The sequence below is a fragment of the Balaenoptera ricei genome, chromosome 9 (genome assembly GCF_028023285.1).
Source record: "Balaenoptera ricei isolate mBalRic1 chromosome 9, mBalRic1.hap2, whole genome shotgun sequence".
NCBI classification, from domain to species: domain Eukaryota; kingdom Metazoa; phylum Chordata; class Mammalia; order Artiodactyla; family Balaenopteridae; genus Balaenoptera; species Balaenoptera ricei.
This window is the reverse complement of record NC_082647.1, coordinates 58,534,669-58,549,371: the sequence shown is the minus strand read 5'-3', so window position 1 is coordinate 58,549,371 and position 14,703 is coordinate 58,534,669. Positions and strand designations below refer to the sequence as shown.

General features: G+C 37.3%; 1 long non-coding RNA gene across 1 annotated transcript in view; it reads left to right on the top strand.

The window, feature by feature from the left end:
- Positions 1-13,997, top strand: part of LOC132371982 (uncharacterized) — a 216,572-nt gene extending 202,575 nt beyond the window's left edge. Inside the window, exon 3 of the long non-coding RNA XR_009505049.1 lies at positions 13,800-13,997. This is a non-coding gene — a long non-coding RNA (uncharacterized LOC132371982). The remainder of the gene's footprint in view (positions 1-13,799) is intronic.
- Positions 13,998-14,703: the final 706 nt, after the last annotated feature.

Below are 14,703 nucleotides of genomic sequence, written 5' to 3'. Positions count from 1 at the left end.
AAAGATTGAATTCGTGGGTATGTGGTCATATATTATTGAAAGTTAGCAATAATTCTACAAGAAGATCACACATCTGTTTGATTTAGGGAGGGTCTGGAGTAGTCCTCATGATCTGAACCTAAATCTGAGCCTGATTTCTTAATTAATGGAAGTGAACAGAATCTTCAAGTTAACTGGGCTTTCCTGGCTCCATGAAAGTCTCTTAATTCAGTGCTTCAGGACACCATCATATCCTTAGTCATATTCATTCATATGAATATTCATACTCATTCTTCACTCTAGGCTGGAACCTCAGGGGAAAGACCACCAAGAAGACCTGGTCTTTACCCTGAAGGTGATTACACTCTGATGTATCACAAGCCTAACATGCATTTGGTGATTAGAGAAGAGCTAAGTGAAAAGCACTGGACTCTAAGGGTGAAACAATCACACAGAGAGCTTTGTGGGCTAAGCAGTAGGAGAGTTTATGGACAACACAACTTGAATCAGGACTTGATGGTGGCTAGGACTGAGAAAACAATGGGAAAGAGGGGACACAACTGCAGTAGTGGGAATACCACAAGGAAATAAGTCCCAGAACAGTGGGGGAGGCGGAGAGTGGTGGGAAACAAGACTGAAGGAGAGTTTCAACTTGAACACGATAGACACGGGGTTGAGGTCTTTTAGGGGTTTTTCAGCAAAGGAATAATATGTTAAAAGCATTCTTTATTCAACAAATAGCACCACTTTTGGCAAGAGATTTTGCCTGGTGCTGTGAGGGAAAGATGAGTGAGTCCAGCTCTTTGCTCTGGAAAGGTTTAGAATTCATCAGAACCTGACTAGGAAGTCTTTTGTTAGAATGATGGATTTGAATGGCTATATGTGTTTTTCTTTTTATTTTATACTGGAGTATAGTTGATTTACAATGTTATGTTAGTTTTAGGTGTACAGCAAAGTGATTCAGTTATACATATACATATATCTATTCTTTTTCAGATTCTTTTCCTATATAGGTTATTACAGAATATTGAGTAGAGTTCCCTGTGCTATACAGTAGGTCCTTGTTGGTCATCTATTTTATATATAGTAGTGTGTATTTGTTAATCCCAAACTCCTAAACATGTGTTTTAAAATGTCCATTTCAGCAAGGTTTGGAGGAAAGGTTATTATTAAGTTAAATGTAAACCCTCTTAAAGCCTTCATTAAAAATTCTTCTCTCTTGGTTCAAATCCACTTAAGACTCGATTGTAGCACTGATTGGCACAAAAATATCTGTGGTTCAGAAAAAGTCTCCAAAGACTGGCATTTAATTTTGTCCAGTATCAGAATTCATGATATGAATTCTGAGGGTAGATATAATTTCTGGACTTAGATCCTCTTAGCCTAATAGCTCTTTCTTTTTTTTAAAAAAGGAGTTCAAAATGCTCATTCCGATTCTGGCTATGACCTGCCAGGATCTCTTACCCAAAGCAGATACTAACATCTGTTGTTTTCACTTGGGATGCCTCACATTTTACAAGCCATATTAGTTGTCAAGATTGGACAAGTAACTCACCACGTTTATCTTTCTGCTAGCTTCCAAAGTTATGTGGCTGATATTAAAATGTCAGTTCCTTGACCTTTGGATCCACAGAGGAGCCTCAGAGGATATTCCCAGCATTTGAAAGCGAGCTGTGAAAACTTGTTACTGGAAAGAAACGTTACTTGCAGTTTAACAGTTTTGGGGGTTAGTGTGGTACTGTTTTAAAAAGTACTTTGTGTTCTTGGAGATTTAGTTGAACAAATTTAGAGCACAGTGTAAGTTAATGTAATTATTCCTTAGAATTACTGAATTTTTAGTGATAAGAGGTTTGAAAATAAGTTATTCTCCTTGTGATTATATATTATTGGACTCCTTAGGTATACATACTTGGGAAAGTGCCCTTAGAAGTGCTCTTTGATCTGCTGCAGAGAACCCTGTTTGCTCAAGAATGCCTAGGACTCTGGACAGTATTATTCTAGGAACATCTTTTTTTTTTTTTTAACATCTTTATTGGAGTATAATTGCTTTACAATGGTGTGTTAGTTTCTGCTTTATAACAATGTGAATCAGCTATACATATACATATATCCCCATATCCCCTCCCTCTTGCGTCTCCCTCCCTCCCACCCTCCCTATCCCACCCCTCTAGGTGGACACAGAGCACCGAGCTGATCTCCCTGTGCTATGCGGCTGCTTCCCACTAGCTATCTATTTTACGTTTGGTAGTGTATATATGTCCATGCCACTCTCTCACTTTGTCACAGCTTACCCTTCCCCCTCCCCATGTCCTCAAGTCCATTCTCTAGTAGGTCTGTGTCTTTATTCCTGTCTTACCCCTAGGTTCTTCATGACTTTTTTTTTTTTCTTAGATTCCATATATATGTGTTAGCATAGGAAAACATTTTTACATCCCTCAAACTTGAACTAATTAAAATGAACACAGTTGTGGCTGGGTAAAAGGCAAATGAAATTTTAAATAGTGATTAACAAAATCTATATTCCAGGGTAAAAAATGAATATGGTCAAGGAAATGAGGCTTATCAAGTCTTTCCACTTGCCTCACAAATCTTCTATGAATTAATAATCACTGACATTTTTATTAAACAATGTCATTCTCAGCACAAGTCTCTGCTTTCTGTATTATGACCACCTTTATAAAGGCTTACCTCAAAGTGAGAGGAATTAAAAAGAAGCCTTCACAGTACTCTTCAAACAATTACCAGAGAAGCAGCAGAGGGAAATAAGGGCTCAACTTATTCTGCCCTGAAGAATTCTGTCAATTGACATAAAAGTAATATGAGTACATTGAGAAGAGAATATAAATGCCATATAATTACAGAGAACCCAAACTAGATGAATTATCAGGGAAGACTCTGAACTGGAGAAACAGGCTCTGTGACAGTCATTATCTTTTAAAAGTCTCTTATTAGATTAAGGTATCACAATTTGAGTTTTCTACGTCCACTAAGGCCCAGTAAAAAACCATGAAAATAGAACAATGTAAAACTTATTTGTGCATTAGTATAGAAGCAATTTGAATCAAAAGTATATCTCTGCTACATTTCATTTTCTAAGAAAGAATGATAAACTTGCATTTGAAGTTTGAAACTCTTTTAGCAATCAAGAGGAATTTTCTATGGTTAAAGATTCTTTATTAATCACAATGAATTACACCTTCAACATTATCTTCAGTCTCTTTCTAAATTAGTTTAATCTACTTAGAGAGTCTTTTAGGATGTCAATGATAAAGCAAATTCTTGAGACTAAAAATATAGGGTCTTCCTCCAATGACTTCACTTCTCCATATATACATAAGAGATGTTCCATCTGGTACCCTTGGTTCCAAAAAGAGAAACTTGAACATCAAAGCAAGTAAAGCAATTGCCTGCTGATATATTATGAGTGGTAGTAATTATACAAGTAGTAATAGTAAAATGAGTGAATGATAAAAGTTGAAGAGTCTCCCAGCACCTCTGATAGTGTTTAGGAAAATATTCATAATGTACAGTGCTTTGGGGCAAATTTATAGTTTTTTCTAAACTAGCGCCTATCAGTTTTTTTTTAATACTCAAAACACTCTTTGAGGTATGAAAGTCACATGCCATTCCATGCGTTTAAAAGATTAATGCATTTAGGCCAAGAGAAATAAAATGACTTGCTTAAGATCATGGATTTAACAGCAATCAGGATGAGAATCCTGGTGTTCCTGGCTCTGAGTCAGAATTCTTTCCATAAAAACAGACAGGTGTTATGTCTATCATCTACCATCACAGCTATACCCACACTTTATCTCCAAAGAGGAAGTGCTGGTGGCATTATGGAAGCATGTACCTCCATAAGCTTGTATAAATAAAAACCCATGTGCCCAGATCCCTTCTTTGAAGAAGCTTGGTGAGCATTGACTGTTTTCTCTTGTTTCTTTTCCCTGAGAACTGTGCCATGGGTCCACCTTTAATAGAGCTACACTCTCATGTGGAATGGATACAAATATTGGCAAACCATATATCTGATAAGGGGTTAATATCTAAAATATATAAGGAACTCAAACATCTCAATGGCAAATATCAACAATAAACGAACAACAACAAACACCTCATTAAAAAATGGGCTAAGGATCTGAATAGACAATTCTCAAAAGAAGACATACAAATGGCCAATAGGTATATGAAGATATGCTCAACAACACTCACTAATCATCAGGGGAATGCAAATCAAAACCACAATGAGATATCACCTCATACCTATTAGAATGGCTATTATCAAAAAGACAAAAGATAACAAGCATTGGTAAGGATGTGGAGAAAAGAAAATCTTTGTACATTGTTGGTGGGAATGCAAATTAGTACAGCCTTATTGAAAACAATATGGTGGTTCCTCAAGAAATTAAAAAGAGAACTACCATATAATCTCACAATCCCGCTTCTGAGTATATATCCAAAGGAAATGAAATCAGGAACTTGAAGAGATATCTGCACTCCCATGTTCATTTCATCATTATTCAAGATATGGAAACAACCTAAGTATCCATCAACAGATGAATGGATTAAAAAAGTGATATATATATGATATTCCATGTACATATGGAATGAAATATTATTCAACCTTAAAAAAGAAGGAAATCCTGGCATATGTGACAATATGGATGAATCTTGAAGACATTATGATAAGTGAAATAAGCCAGACACAGAAAGACAAATACCCCATGATCTCACTTATAAGTGAGATCTAAAAAAGTCAAGCTCATAAAAGCAGAGAGTAGAATGGCGGTTGCCAAGGGCTGTGGGTGGGAAAATGAGGAGATGTTGGTAAAAGAGTATAAAGGTTATTACGCAGGATGAATAAGATCTGAAGATCTAATGTACAACTTGGTGACTGTAGCTAATAATACCATACTGTACACTTGAAAGTTGCTAAGAGAGTTGAGCTTCAGTGTTTTTACCACACACACAAAAATTGTAACTATGTGAGGTGACAGATACATTAATTAGCTTGGTTGTTGTAATCATTTCATAATGTTCATGTATATCAAAACATCATTTTGTACACCTTTTGTATACAATTTTTATTTGTCAAGTATACTCAATAAAGCCAGGGAGAAAAAAGAACAACTGCCTGCCTTCTGTTTCATTCTTTTGAGCATTTAGCAGAATATGTGCAAAAAATTTGCTGGAATCACCAAAGGTTCCACAGCAAATCAGAAAATCCTACAGATCATGTTAACAAGTTGGTATTTCTAACATCTGAAACCATGATTACTGCCTCTTAAGGATAATACAGGACTGATGCCCACAAAGATGAAGCTGATACAGGATAGACAAGTAAAAGTGGACAAAGTATGTTAATATAAATATGTTTCATGAAAAAGGCATCTATCAAAACAAGGGGACTGAGAAGTTTGCTTTCCGCTGAGTTTCTAACACCTTTATATTACAGAGTTAAACATGTATGCAAAGTGTTAGTGTTTAAGGTGGATCTCAGGTTATTGTGGCAAAATGCCCTCTTTTATTTGCTTGCAGATATATTAGGCATACAAACAAGAAAGATGTTATTTTGAGGCAAATAGGAAAATTTTAAGAACACTACAGATCATGTAAATTATGGTCAATTACCTGTTAATTATTTTTTCCAACACTCACAGTGCTAACAGCTGTACATTATATATGAACTGGGCACTCAATAAAGATGTGTGGGGTGGATGAGAAAGTGAATAAGCTCAGGGACTGTCCAGAAGAGTGATGTACTTAAAACAAACAGATCAAAATGGGGGAACCAAAGGGAATATATAGGGAATGATAGATATGATATGAAAAGGAGCACTGCAGCAGGGGAAGGACAGATATTTCCCATAAAGAAAAACCATTCACCTCGCAGCTGGTGTTGGGGGGGATTTTCCACCGGGGGAGCTTTTAAAATAATGGCATGGCCAAGGATTCCCCATGCCTAATTCAATGCCTGACATATACTAAATGCTTAATTGACTCCAAATCTCTAACAGTTAAAGCATAAGATGCTTAATAAATATTTGTTCAATAAGTGAATTGCTCTTTAGTAGGTTGCATCACTGCCACATTGGTCCTAACTGCATTTTCAGAATTATACCATCTCCAGGAAGAAGGTAGCCTGTGCCTGACCCTTCAGCCATGCCGTGGTGAAACCTTTGAGAAGTTCAGGCATGGTGGGCTGGCCTGCACAATGTAGGATCTCTTCAATCATCATTCCCTCAGAAATTCGTTCGAAAGTAGCATTTGCTCCAAGCGACCTTCCCTTATCTAATCATTAAATGATCATAGTCGACCATTATTGAAAAATCACTCCATGTCAGCCCCTGGTCTACATATCCTGCACATTGAACATCAGGCTTCACCCTAGCCCTTGCAACCAGGATCCCAGACTCCCAGGTGATTCATATGTACATTGAAGTTTGAGGAGCACTGAATTAGTTCAAGTCTTCCAACAGCCCTATGAAGTGGAAAGGTTGTTACCTTTAATTTAAAGAGGAGGAAACAGAGGCATTGAGAAGTTGAGTTACATACACAAGGAGATATATATACCTTGGAAGGGTCAGAGCCAAGATTCAGACCCAGTAAGGCTGGCATGGTACTGAAAATCTAAACCACAATACTATTTTTTTTTTTTTTTTTTGTAATAGCACTGCCAACAGCAGGGATCCCAAATCTCTAACAGACAAAGTACAATAAAAGGAACCATTAAACCTTTGAACACTGGGACATTAAAGGAAACCTAACGGTTTCCACCAAGTAGCAGAAAGGACATAGACTTTGGAACCAGACAAATCTGGATTTTGCGCCTTATTACTTACCTGACCTTGTACTAGTCATTTATTTTATTAGTTTCCGTGTCTGTCAAATTGGGTTTTAATCTGCCAGATCGTTGTAAGAATTGAAGATAATATTCTCAATTTATCTTGAAAGGTATCTGAAACCAAGAATGCCCAGTAAGTGGTCATTCTAATGAGAGGGATCTGCAATTTTATGTTTGGTGTAAGTAGCTTGAAACAGTTATTTGAACTAGAATGCTTATAACACCCTGAGCAAATATCCAAACAAAACCTACACTTATTTTCCCTTTTAACTAAAAGAAAAACTATTTTTAAAATTTTCAGCAGCTTTGATAAAGATGTTAACAGTCATTTTGAAGGACAGGTTGCGTACAATAACAAGCTAGTCATTTTGCAGGAGTAGGTCAAGTACAACAAAGGACTGAAGGTTTCTACTGAATTCCCAGAGGAACTACTGAACTCTGGTCAAGAACTATAAGAACTCGGGTCACAAGATGGACCTGATCCTCAGGTCTTACCTTCTCTTCCTAGTAACCCTTGAACAAGGATGACTTACAGTTATAATATCGTAGCCAGATCTAGAATCATTCTAGGACATCACCAATATTGATTAGAATTTTAGAGAGGTAGAAAGCAGAGCAAACTTTTCCTTCTTTCCATTTTGGTCTCTGATTTCATCAGAAAAGATATTAAATGTAGCCACTGAGCTTTGAATTTTCAAATTTTGGTTATAAACTATTTCTTTATTTGCTTATGGTGATTATAATTGAAACGGTAATGTAGGGTCCTAGCTCAGAGCATAGAGTCACCTCTTCTCTGTCGTATGTGGAGATTCATTGTCACGCTGGCTATTGGAGAAGGACAGAAAAACAAGCTCCTAGCGCCTAAGGGAAGGAATTCTTAGCCCTTAATTCACTTATCAAAGCCCAGGCAGAATGTTAAGGTAATTGGCCCAATCTAAAGCACATAATCTATTTTTCTTTATCTCCCAACTGATTCCCAGTACCATTAGGTTCTTATGTCAAGGTTTTCTGAGAAATAAAGCAATTATATTAATGTTGTCAATCACTGCTGCCAGGCTGATCAATAAAAATAATGTTAATCTTACTAATTAATTGCTAGCAATCACCTAACTAACTTGAAGAAACTATTAGTTGCACAAAACTGAATAAGGAAATGCTCTAAGTGATTTTTATAATGTGCTATTTGAAAAACAAAGGATTTCAATTCCTCTCTAAAATAGAATCTTTCAGCTCTAAGTGAAAAGCGGTAGCCTCTTCTATTTGGTTTTTGAGGAGAGTATATGTTTTTATTGCAGTTATCATTCAAGGCTGCTGACAGTAAATAAAGCTGGAATGTTCACTACAGATGTGCTATTTGTGTAAACGTTATCTGAATAATTTTGGTCTGACAGAGCCGGGCAAAGGCAACCCCTTCTCAGGTCCCATTATGGTTGCCTAGTCACCAGGGTCATCCTGATTTAGGGGGTTCTGGTTTAACAATAGCCAAAGGGGCTTCTTTGCTTGGGTTTTCTTGGAAACAAAGGAATCGTTTAAATAGTCCCTTAAAAGGTTGGTTTATTGTATTGAGATTATTAAAAATCTAGTTTTGCTCTGTGTGCAGGTTAAAATGTCATGAACTTTTTTACCCAGGTTGAGGCACTACTTGGGAAGGCAACCTTGGTTTCTTGACTGAAATTGTTTATGTTGGGAGCTTATTTTTCTGGGACTGTAGGCAATCTGAAATTTACACAGTATCTCTAACATGGCAATTTTTTTTTTTAATTAAAAAAAAATCATATGACGGGCTTCCCTGGTGGTGCAGTGGTTAAGAATCCGCCTGCCAATGCAGGGGACATGGGTTCGAGTCCTGGTCGGGGAGGATCCCACATGCCGCAGAGCAACTAAGCCTGTGCGCCACAACGGCTGAGCCTGCGCTCTGGAGCCCGCATGCCACAACTGCTGAAGCCTGCGTGCCACAACTACTGAAGCCCGCATGCCTAGATCCCATGCTCCGCAACAAGAGAAGCCACCACAATGGGGAGCCCACGCACGGCAACGAAGAGTAGCCCCCGCTCACCACAACTAGAGAAAGCCCATGCGCAGCAACGAAGACCCAACACAGCTAAAAATAAAAATAAATAAAATAAATAAATTTATTTTTTAAAAAAATCATGTGAGGAGTGAGTTAAAATGCTGATTCCCGGGCTGGTCTACTAGAAGGTCTAGTTCAGTAGGTCAGGTATCAGAACAAAAATCTGCATTTGACTGTGGCCCATGCTCTGAGAATCGTGACTATGAATTTGAAGGGAGAGCCCAACCCCTTCCAGACATTGAGCTCTCTGAACCTCAGCAAATCTTAAACTCCGAGTGCTGGGCTCTTCTGAACACTCGACTCCAGGAGGCTGAGGATGGCAATGGGGGTTGGCAGTTCCTTCAGGAATTTGGGGAGTTGAGAAGGGATGGGAGTGGTGGTAGTAGCAATAACCATTTAAACATGGAGAATGCTTAAAGTTAGTGTTAAGTTGGTGACTGCTGGAATAGCAGGCCTCTGGCTTTTGTGGGTTTAACATAGTTTCAACAGTTTGCAGGTGACTTCATGGGTGCCTCAAATATTCATTTGTAACATTGCAAAGACAGGAAATTGAATCCATGTTCTGGAAAGCTGGTGTAGACACAAGTCTTTTAGCTAGGAGGTAGGCAAGGCCCTCTAACCAACATCTCCATCTATTCTCACAAACTAAGGCTTCTAAAGTGATAAGAAAAATTTTGCTTTTCAGTATCTACCATAGGGCGGGTCTGACTCATTTTTATTTTAATTTGTTTTCACTTAATGTTTCTGAAACAAAAGCCAGTTCTTTGTGCAATGATTTACAATATTGTGTTAATTCCTGCTGTACAGCAAAGTGATTCAGTCATACATATATATATACGTTCTGTAAGTATTCTTATACTGTATTTACTATTTCTGTTTTTACGTCATGGTAATGGAGGAGCACAAAAGTGACAAGTGGCTGCTGAATTTTAATCCTCCTGAGAGCGAATCAGAATTAAAACGTGATGTTAAATCAGGGAAAAGATGGATTTCTCAAATGACTTTTAAATATGCCCTTTATGATGACAGTGATATTATTAACTGTCAGTGATAGAAGAGCAAAGTTTGAATAATTTTATTTTCTTTTTTTCTCCACAAATTAAAACAAGAGTACCCCACTGGTTCTTTTCTCAAATTAAAAATTATGAGGCTTTAAGTAGGCATTAGGGAGTAGACAGAAGAGAGTAATGCTGGCAAGGAAATTGTATTTATATGCCAATGATGAATGATACCTCCTGCCTTTTTCATTCTTATACCATGGGCAATGTTGTGGCCTAGTCTAGTTTTACCTGAGGATTCATTTAATAAATATATTTGATTGCCTACTATGTGCAAGGAATTGAATTGAACTATCAAATTGAGACATTTATCTTTCCTCAGGGACTTTACAATAGGAGAGGAAGGCATGGATATAATTTATCATAATCTAGGGCAGAAGGCAGAGGTGGTATTAAAAATGCAAAACAACCGGTAGGACATAGCCAGGAGTCAATCAGAATGAACATTGTCCCAATCATATAGATGCCCGCAGTCAACAAGGGTTCCAACTGCAGAGGTGCATGCCAGGTGAATGTTTGTGCTAACAGAAGGTGACAGAGTTCTTAGGAGAGGGACAGACTGTGAATTCAGAAAATTCCCTTCTGGTTGAGGGTATCAGGGAGAAATATGGGGAGCTTTGAAGAATGGGTAGTATTTGATTAAAAATTAGATGTAGGAAACTGCTTGAGAAAAAAAAAGGCATGAATTCAGAAGAGTTCAGGGAATGCTCCAAGGCCAATTAAATGTTTCAGCTTCAGTTTTCTGAATGGGGGGGGGGGGGGACACTGCAGATGGGCTATGGGGTAGAGAGCTTGGTCAGGAGCTAGGAGAAATCCTAGGAGCCTGAAGACCAAGCCAGCCCCCGGAGGAAGGCGAAGGACTTGTTTGGACTAGTGGAAGGGTGCAAAGCATGCCAGGCTTCACCTGGTCTTGTTCCTGCAGGCTTTTGGGTAACAGAAGAAAGAGAAAACCTGGCAGGAAGATTAAACTGTACAGTTTCTGACCCTCTAGGCAAGAATGGACAAACAAAATCACTGTATTGGAAAGAAAAAAAAATCAGAAACGACACTGTTAAGTTGCTTGCGTGAGGCAGGCTCAGAGCTCAAATCAGAGATCTGACAGTTACGGCAAAAATGAAAATCACATTTGCTACATACTCAGGTTTGCGACGTGAAATTCATACCTATGATGCATTTAAAGCCTTTAGCTCTTACTAAAAGGTGGCGATTATCAGTAGCTGGCAAACCTGTAAATATCTTCAAGACGTCTAAATTAAATCTTCCGTTTGCCAGTTAAACTCTTTTTTCTTTATCTGTTTCCGCTGGAAATAGAAAACAGATCCTGTTCCATCCTCTGTGTCTTTAATGATTTTTGTTGTTCAGGGCAATTCCTTTCTTCCTCCTCCGGCTGCCTATTTGTCAAAACGTAATCCATTTCAGTTTCTCTACATTGGATGATCTTCAAACTTAACTATAGAAGTAAAAGCTGAAAGTATGCCAAGGCAATGTTGAAAAAAATGAGGATGGCATTTCAGAGATGTACTGTACTCACACAAGTATAGTGATTCCAGCCCCATTTACTAAAACAGAAAAATAAGTTTCAGGAGGCCATAGATGACTCTCATTTGGCATTTAGACCTCAGAGTCAGTCCTGACCCTTTTTATATTTATGAAGTTTCCATATGATTTTTTTATTGCCTTCTAGTCTGACTGGGTACTTACTTGAAACACCAACCTAAATGTTCACTTTCAGTTTGAACGGGTCATTGTGCTTTCCAAGCCTCTGAGTCCTTGGTAAATTCATAGGTGTTTCTTCTTTGGCAGCAGGAGTCTTGCAATTTGGTAAAGTTGTGTGAAAATTACAATTCAAATATTCCCGTGATGCGCAATGATTTTATTTTTAGTGTCTTCCGACATTATGAAGGAATCTGACCACTCTCACAGGATTTCTGGCTGGTAATTTCCAAGTCAGAGTGAGGAGGGATGTTCTTCCTTTTGTTTGGGGACAGAAAATATTTGTCTGATCTGTTGGCATCTTGACGTCAGAGCACTTCCTGAAACTTCTAAGAAATAGGGCAGTGCATGCGCACTCCGTCTCATAGATGGTAGGCATATGTAGCTGATGGAGCAAACCACAGGAATAAGTTACCTTTCACTTTCATATAATCTGAGGAACCCCAGAAATACACACATCTGGCCTTGGAAGCACTCAATGCAAGGGAAGGAATCTACGGGATTGACTTTATTCCTTGGGGAGCACCTTCCAACTGCAGTTTTGAGCCTCACAGTACTATCTCTTGAAATCAAGCTAGATGACCGCTGCTATTAATCATCTAAGCAAGAAAAGTCAACATTCTGTTTGTGTTTTGGATCTGTCATACTTCGTGGCTCATTTTTCTATGTTGAGGATTAATGGATTGGTTCCTGCAAATGAAAATATACTCTGATTCCTGCTAGACAGAAATTCTGCAGGCGGTGACATGGCTGAATGTAATAGTACCTGTTGTTGGGGATACTTTGTTTAAAAACCCCAGGGGAGAAATAAGAAAACAGAAGGTAACCAGCATTTAATAAGTTATGTTCATCGCCTTCATAGCCTTTCTTCCTTTCCTTAAATTCCCCTCTTAATTTCCAGAGCAAGCTACTTCTTCTTTTTGCTATCTGTTATTAAAAACACCCCTACGTGCGCCTGGCGCTTGAGCAGGGCCCTGGTTACTGAGCAGTGAACTGGTGTTTGAGTGCATCCTGAGGCCTGGTGCATAAACTAGAATAAATCTCTTTTTAAAAAGGTATTTCACTATGCTTTGCAAAAACATAGATTTTGTTGCATTTTCAACTTTCTTTAATTCATTAAGGGTGTAAAATTCCCTTTTAATTTGGTCATTTCTATTTCATCCAATCCTCCATATCCATGTAGCATATGCACCTTGACTATTCCTGGATAATTTTCAAAATATGGCTGAATGTATACCTGAAATTTCTATTCTTAAAGACTGCCTGGAGGAATTCAAACATATATTTTAACAAATGAATACTTATGAATTATTTAAATGACCAGTTTCAGCAATATTTAACTTATTTATTCAATACAGTTTTATAGTTTTAAATAACGTGTTATCTTGTTTTATAAACTCAGCAATCACTCAAGGGAATTTGGAAAAGAAAGAATGAAGAAATTATTTTGCATGTTGTCTCACATTCAGAGATAAACACTGTTAATATTTAAGGTTTTTTTTCAATGTTGGTGTATATTTATAACCTTTTTCACATACCAATATATTTGGAGCTTTTCTCCCATGTTATTAAATATTTCTAAATAAATATTTTATGACTTAACAGCATTTCATCAAACAAAAGCGCCTAATTCTAATTTTTTTGTTCTTGCTCATTTAGCTAGCTTTCGTTTTTTGCTATTATAATCACATTATGATGAATATTTTTATGCACATATATTTTTGTGCATATTTAATTATTTCTTTAGAAATTAGAAATAGAAAGTTCCTGAGGGTTAAATTCTTAAATTAAAAAATATTGACATTTAAAACAATATACATTGTCAAACTACCCTTCATAATTTTCCCTGCCAATTTAGTTTCTTCGAAAGTGACTCAAAATACTTTTTTTTTTAAAAGCAGAATATTTTTCCAGTGAAGGAAGGTTTTAACTTAAAGAAAAGGTGATAATAATTTCAGGGCCTGTACTAGGTGCTGGTGAAATAGAGAACCCTGTAAGGTCTTTTTCTAATTGCTGGCCCCTTAATAATTTCTCCTGATGTGGGTTGAATGGTTGTTCCCTGAAACAACCACCAAAGGTTTTGCTTTGTTCTGTTTTGTTGTTGTTGTTGTTATTTGTTTGTTTTATATTTCAGGGGAAGAATAATTCCTAGTACTTTTGGAAGACTTCTCTTATTATCAGTGTCTCAGGCCAATTAAATGTCATGGAACTTCTGATAGCCACGATTTCTGAAAGAAATGGAGTGGCACCTATGCATTCAAGAATTTCTCTTCCAAGGCTCTCCTTTTTATCAGGTTCTGTTTAATTGTCCCCGGGTACTCCCAATGGCCTCCAAAACTATGGGAAGATCAAAATAAAAGCCCCAGTGACAGATTACAAGGGACTCTGCCTTATGCTTTCATCTATTGTCACACCCTGTCAACTTTTCATTAAATTTCTGCCAGAAGAAGTCCCATACAATTTTCACACATCCTTCTCCTGTCCCAGCCTTGACCATGACATGCTTCTTCCCTGGAACATCCTTTCTCAAACCAGAACCTCTATAAATCCAAAACTTGGCTTAAAACTTGGTAGCTTTACAAATCTTCTGAATGTACCACATTCATTTTAGTCCCTTCTTTAGGGTCTTTTGTTTAAAAATCACAGAGGCATGAAATTGATTTGATTAAATTCTTAGTCTATTGAAAAGTCCCTATTTTTGTTTTATTATATTATTTTTTTCTTCTGCCTTAGTTCCCCATACTCAATCCTATTCCTTGCTTCCTCTTTGGTACCCACTCTCTCTTTATTTAATGAATATCCTTTGACAGATATATGTGTACCTTTAAAAAAGATAAAGTGTTATTATATGGATGGGTTTACATCAACCGACGTTGTATATGAATTCCATACTGTTTATTGCTTTTTAAAATCAACATCAAGTTATTGAGATCTGCTCATGCTGCTATATTTAAATCTAATTAATTACTTCTGACTACTGCCTTGTATTCCATTGATGGCATATACCATATTTTAGTTATTCACACACCTCTTGTAAA